Source organism: Hibiscus syriacus, unplaced genomic scaffold (assembly GCF_006381635.1).
Source record: "Hibiscus syriacus cultivar Baekdansim isolate YM2019G1 unplaced genomic scaffold, ASM638163v2 tig00116951_pilon, whole genome shotgun sequence".
In the NCBI taxonomy this organism is placed as follows: Eukaryota; Viridiplantae; Streptophyta; class Magnoliopsida; order Malvales; family Malvaceae; genus Hibiscus; species Hibiscus syriacus.
The window spans coordinates 5,384,644-5,391,907 of NW_024063482.1; the positions used below are offsets into that span (position 1 = coordinate 5,384,644).

The 7,264-nt window shown below is 33.5% G+C and overlaps 1 pseudogene; it reads right to left on the reverse strand.

The window, feature by feature from the left end:
• Positions 1-706: 706 nt before the first annotated feature.
• LOC120188720 lies at positions 707-4,516 on the reverse strand (annotated as a pseudogene).
• Positions 4,517-7,264: the final 2,748 nt, after the last annotated feature.

Below are 7,264 nucleotides of genomic sequence, written 5' to 3' on the forward strand. Positions count from 1 at the left end.
GCAAGGTTTTTTTGACATGTCAAACTGATATTGAAGTTATTCACAATTCAGTTCGCTCCATCCACAATGTCAAAATTTGAATCCCTAATCATATTTAAAGATTCGATATTTCATCCCACTAGACCAATCATTTTTGACATGTCAAGCTGATATTGAAGTTGTTCACAATTCAGTTTACTCCATTCACAATGTCAAGATTTGAATCCCTAATCATATTTAAAGATTCAGTATTTCATCCCAATAGACCAATCATATAAATTTTAATGTATACCAAACATGGTAAAATAACTTTCACAATAATTAAATTCCCCTCAATCACATTTCAAGGAATCACATTCTATTGGAATCATAACATGGGAAAGCACCAAACACCCATTTTACGCTGGTCTAAGGAATGAAATGCTCGATTATAATATATATATATATATATATATATATATATATATATATATATATATATATATATATATATCAATACCAATGTCGAATATGACTAATTAAAAAAAATCCGGACATCATAAGTAATAATCATAAATTATTCTTAAACCATTCCTTGTACAATACCTTAAACTGTTCAGAAACCAAAACAGACAAGGGATGAACATCATGATGGAAAAATCACCCACAACTGTAAGTACGCCCTTTTGTTTCTAAAAATAGTGACTAAAACATCAAATTTGGCTTCATAAATATATAGCCAAATCCCACCATAAAAAAAAAAGAATTGATGAACAAATTTTATGAATGGTAAAGTCTAGCCCAATTTCACTGGGCGCCTGAATCTAAAATTTTGGTTTTCTATGATTGAATAGTGATATGAAATTCTGAATCATGGAATACACAAATTTAGTTTAAAACATACCTTCCCTCAAAATGGCATTTGTTGGCAATTAGGCTGCTTTGTGGCATTTCCGTATTATTGTAACTGAAAATGAACTATCCAAACCACTAGATTGCATTCAATCCCACAAGCTTGAGCAGTTTCTCACAGAGCATGAAGGTAATCGTAGTTTGTGGACCCAATCTTGCAAAGGTGGCAAAGGCCCTGATGAAAATTTAAGATCCCTATCCGGAATTAAGTATGTTTAACATCAATGTAAAAGAAGAAGAAGCAATTCTTTCCAAGTTTTTTCGGGTCCTTGGTGGGTCATATTTAACAGTAAATTCCCAGCAACTAACTCTACAGCTTCTCGCCAAGTTATATGGACATTGCATGTATCTCTATATGCATAAAAAAGAAAAAAGAAAGAACGGAAATTTATGTAAATCTCACTCTTTGTAAAGTCCTCAGGGGCCTTCTGTACGAAGAACCTGAAACCAGGAATAGAAATGGATTGGAAAGAAAATCAGTCCAGTTGTTATTCATAATTAAAGGTCGCTTCACATTAAAATTTTAAATAAAGGCTAGCACCTCAAAAATATAAGGGCTGAAGATAACAATAGAATATCCAACAAGAGACCAAACTTGGTGGTGTAGCAGCTGTGAATCTTCAATATAATAAGACTTAAATTCTGGATAACATGAAAAGTTGAAGGCGGAAAGGCATTGATTCTACTTAAGGTGACGCCAATTTGGCCCCAACACCAATGCTATGTTGTTTAGAGGTACTATCCTACATCTATCAAGAACTGAATTTCCCGAGGTCATATAATGAAGATGAGCCCCTCTACATCTACCAAATGGTTTAGGTCGAAAGCATTCCGCTGCTCCTGCTAACCACATGTGAGGTTGACAACTCTCAATGTGGTGGTCCATATGTTGAGCCCTTGTTGAGCTACACATGAGGGGAGTCCTAACTCTTAGTTTGTATCGTCCCACGTCTATTAACTACTGATTTCGTATGTTCTTATATTCTTTAAGTCGAGTCCTCCACCTATTACGGTTTGATTTTAGGTTGGATGCTTAACGATTCTAGTGAATACAAACCATGAAGAAGGGAACATATAAAAGTAAAAGATATAAAAACTAATAAAAACCACTAGAAATTAAACCCATCCTGTACCTGATATGCACAGTGAAACCCATTTTTATAGTTTCTTACAGCACTTTCTTGTTGCAACATAAGACGGGTTTTAACCATGTCAATGGGTGCTGTAATTAGGGTGCTCACCAAGCCAGCAATTGTACTTGAGCTTTAAGAGATTAAAAATCCAAGAACAAATTGTGTTAGAAAGAAAAACTTTCACTAACATAATGGCACATTCTAAAATATTAAGTTGATAGTTAAACTATCAATTGTAAGCCCTTCTTTGCTCTCAAACCAAAAATTTGCTTCAATTAAAATTACTTTGTATTTCCGTATGTTTCTTGTTTGGTATAATTTTCAGTTTCATTCACAACATATTAACTTAACAAGTTGAAGTATCTTAGTATTTGTTCCTTTCAATTAAATTGGTACAACGGGCCAAGAAAGGAGAAAAAAGAAGCATGGGAGGTATCATACGCGAGATGCAGGTAAATTCCTTCTTCAAGAGGGGTCAATTTCATCAATATCCGCATTAGTAGAATTTTAAAAAACTTTAAAAGTGGATATTCAAATTAAACATGATAAATTAAACATTGAATAATGCATCCAAAAACTTTGGAAATTACTTTTTGGATATGCAATTCAAACTGAAAATGGCATGCTAAGATATTTACCAGCTTGGATTCATCATATGTCGCGAGCTGTGAAGAAGTCAAGGCAGCAGCTCTAAACGATGCAGGGCCAACACCCTTCCAAAGGGCTCTTATTCCCTCTTTGGAGATGATTCTGCGCATTTCCGCGATTGACCCTCTTTGTCTCAAATCTGAGTTCATCTGTAGCTGCACCTAATGGCAGAAATTGATTTCTTATGTTCACAATGAGCTTAAAAGAGCAGAGTTTGTAACGGTGTAAAGTTACCTTCAGAATTTCCACAGGATTGGTAAGGGCCGTTGAAATGGCACCGGAAAATGCTCCGGATGCAATTTTAATCAAGATGTTTTTGGAAACAAAGGCCCAATCGCAGACATATTTTGACGGTTCATACAAGCCTAAACGCAGACCTCCATATAGAAGAGACCTGTTCAATGCAGGTGTCAATCCTAGATATAGAGACTCTGGTCCTTCGTTTTTCATTACTTGAGCAAACAATGGTCGCTGTTTACATCCATGTAATTATTGAAATGCCAAATCAATTGAATCCGATAAACCAGATAATCTTCATCAGGAAAATAAAATTAAAAGCATTGGTCAAATACCATTCCAATCAAAGGACCCCTCTGACCTACAAGCTGCATTTGCAACCTAACTTTAACCACATCTGCACTACATACATAGATAACAGAAGTAGCAACAGGTTTAATCAACAATGCCAAAGTGATGCTACTTCAAAAAGTTTCTTTTTGCATGCCTTTTTGTGTGATCTGGCCAGTCTGTATTTTAATTGAAGCATTTCAATTTAGTTCCTCCTGAAATTATAACATTTTTCATGAACAATCAGCCCCCCTGCGCTTTTTACTTCAAGTTCAGACTTTTATTTATTAATCATTCCGAATGAGTGCAATAAAACTTAGGACACCATTTTTTTTTTTTGCAGTCATTTAAGCGGAAAAAATAAACAATATCTAAGAGGCAGCATCCTCCATAATCCAGCAAACTAGCTTTCAAACTAGACCTGGCAATTTGAGTATCTGTCATGTTGGTGCATTTTCTCATGTGACAATCGTGTTTTATATCTTCATAAATTTTGACATCTTAATACTTTGTACCATAAATATATGTATATATATTGTCATATTCATGCATTAATGCCTTATCCGTGATTCTTTTTCTTGTCCTGTTTTAGTTATTTTTTTCCACGTCAAACTAGCTTGAATGCAAAATGGGAAACTTCTCACTACATAAATAATATCCCCCTTCATAATTTAAGAAAGAAAAGTTCTATCAATTTCAATAAAACAACAATATTAACTGCAACCGCGCAACCCACACAAAAACCAGATTTGATGAATTCATCAGATTTATTTTTCGATTCATTATAGATATAGAGGTGGAGAGAGAAATCATTAAGTGATCAATAGAGCGAAGCAAAATTAAAATTACTTTTTTTCAACAACAAAAAAAAGTGAACCTAGGGGATGAGTAATGCCGGTGGCGACGGCGATGGAGATCCCACTTGTACCAAAGTGATAAAGGGCACCGGAAGGAGAGGCTGCCAAAATTCGCATCTCGTTAACTTTAATCGCACCTGCCATGGAAAATTTTCAAAAATCAACCGAACATGAAAGGAACTTTCACGGTCTTCTACTCAACACTGACATTTTCCTTAACTTTCCTTTTGTTTTTCTCGGAAACCAAACAGAGGAGAACATCTAAGGAGACGTGAAAACCGACCTGAAAGCGAGGAATTTCGAGAAGACGAATTGTCATCCATTTTAGCTTGCTTTTTTTCCCGTCCGTTTTTGTTTCAGGGCAGAAAAGAGCGCATGGTTGGCGCTTCCGTAGGGAGAGGAATTTTGTAATGGAGTTTCCTAAATCGTACGTGATGGTAAACATAGACGGCGCCGTTTTCATGGATTATATTTGGGCATGAACACTCGTGGTAAATATCGTTTTATCATTATTGATTATTGAACTCGATTTGTGCTAATACGAGTTTTAAACATCTTTTTTACAAACACCAACTTCTTTTTTACATCATTCACGATGGGTCAAGGACTGTGGGTACTAACCATATTATCACACTGGCCACCGATGCTAAAGATGAACTTTGAGCTTTACTTTATACGTTACTTCAAGTGCTAAACCTTGTTAGAAATTTTAGAAATGAAAAAAAAAAAGGATTAGTGAGCGTCTTTGACATGTAATATATACATATAATATAATCTTTACAAATTCAATTTTTTTTTCTGAAATGTTTCTCCGACTCTTTTTCGAAGTTTACCTAAAGTATTTTCTGAAATTCCACTAACCAATTTTTTCCCCTCCATTAACAGTTAAACAAACCGATTTTTTTAGAAAGAATTTAACAGAGTCAAACTAAGTTCGGTTAATTGATCAGTTAACCGAATTAATCAAAATTTATAAATAATATATAAATAAGATATATTATAAATTTTATATTTAATATTTTTTGGTTTATTCAGTTAATTTGGTTGGTTAATTCGGTAAAAACCGAGTTCAAACACCCCTAAAGTTAAATAATATACATAATATATTAAATATTTAATAAATTCAATTAATTAACCGATTTCGAACCGAATTAATCAAAACCGAAATTTTTGAAAAAACCATTAACCGTTAACCCACTGAACCCAAAATTAATCGACCAAAATTTTATATCGGTTGGTTAACTCCGTTTTAACCAAACAGTGAGCACCCCCTTAAATAGGTGTCTAACGTTACAATCGTAACCATTTTAGGTGTCCGAGCCATAACCACTATTAAATTTGGCCGTTGAAGGACGCATGTCATGCTTTGGTAATTTTAAAATTTTTATTTAAAAATTAAAAATATTTTTTTAAAAAAAAATTCATTGTCCCTCACCGTCGAACCCTTCTTCGGCCAGCTGTGACCATCACCGCTTCCACTAGTGAGAGCGTCGTCTTACGCCGAGAATTCATTTGTCCCCTCGTCAAGCAGTGTTGCCGTTCTCCGTGGAGGAAGCTTCGGTGAAAACCCAATCGTCAGCCACTTTTTTCTTCGATTAGGATCGATCCCGACGATATTGAGCCACATCGCTGTCATTGTTGAAGTCCCAACGAAGATGTTGTTGCGGTGATGGAGGTCGAAAATCTCCGGCCGACGGTGACTGAAAATGAGTGAATTTCATATTTTGGGTTGGAGTTATTTTGTAATTTTAAAAAAACTTTGGTTTTTTTATAAATATATTAAATTTTTTCCCCTTTTTTTCTTTAAAAAAATAATATTTTTATTTTAAAAAATCAGAAAATAAAAAAAATATAATGGTGGACACCTAAAAATCCAACTGAGAAAACGTTAGACACCTATTTTTAAGGTATTAAAACACGTTTTGATACAAATATTTTTCAGAGTCGAGGGACTCTTCTCAAACATGAAAATCAATCCACTAATTACTAAAACAATTCGAGTTATTTGAGTAACTATTTGAATTATTCGAGTTGAATTTTTTAACTCCATTTGAACTTAAAATATTTTCGAGTCAATTCGAGTATAAATAATAAATTTTTCGAGTCGAGTTGAGTTTTACTCAGCACAAATAGCAGGCAGGTACAATAGTTTCGGCCCAAATATGCTCCGAGACAGCTAACCCAACAGAGTGGACCCACTCTTTTCTTATCCCAAAATCAACTACCGTTTCGTCTTGGGCTTGTTTGGTACAAATTACTTTCCCTTATTTAAATTGTGTAATTATTTAAAATTTACATACTAATTAAGAGAATGATCGAATTTGGTTTCATATGTAAATTCAATATGGTTTTGGGTTTTTTTCTTCTCTTTCTTCCTTTTGTAGTATTTGTCCTTTTTATCTTTTCACATTAATTATTTTAATCCGATTCACATATCTAATCAAAAGAAGTGACAATTACACATGATGTTTTCTATCTATATCCTTTTTCTAAATTATTCTTTAAAGTTTTAAATATTTTACATTTATTTAAATTATAATTACATTCTAAATTGATCCTTAAACATTAAAACATTACATATTAATCTTCAAAACTATTACTATCATTATATTTCGATCAATTCATTAACGTAATAAACTCAACTAATTTTTGAAAATCTTGAGAATCGAGTGTGACCTTCTAAAATAAATTTAATTTTTTTAGAGACCCTTGATTTTTTTTATAAAATTATAAGTTCAATTCCAAACTAATTTTAAAAAAATAATAAATTTCTTTAACCAATAAAATTAACATGACGTGGATTAAAGGGAATTATCTCTAAAATGAGATGTACGGATGACATGGCAATATACATAAATAATTGATTACGTTTAGAGACATGAGTTGGAGGTTGACATATTATTTATTTTTATAAAAAAGTCGGTTCGAGTGGGCTCGTTTGCTTACTTTGGTCTTAGTCATTGCCATGTCCATTTGTGAAGGAAAAGACGTGATTTTGCACCTTAAATTTAACTTATTTTTATATACAGGGAGTTGACTCTATAGAAGTAGCATAGCCGCGGGCCTCGGCTTTAAATTTCATTTGCATAATAGTTTCTCCAGGGCAGAAAAGGAAGAAGAAGAAGAAGATGGGGCAGTTCTGCATAGAACTAAACGTGGATGTGATGGGACTTCTCCTCGCACTGGTTA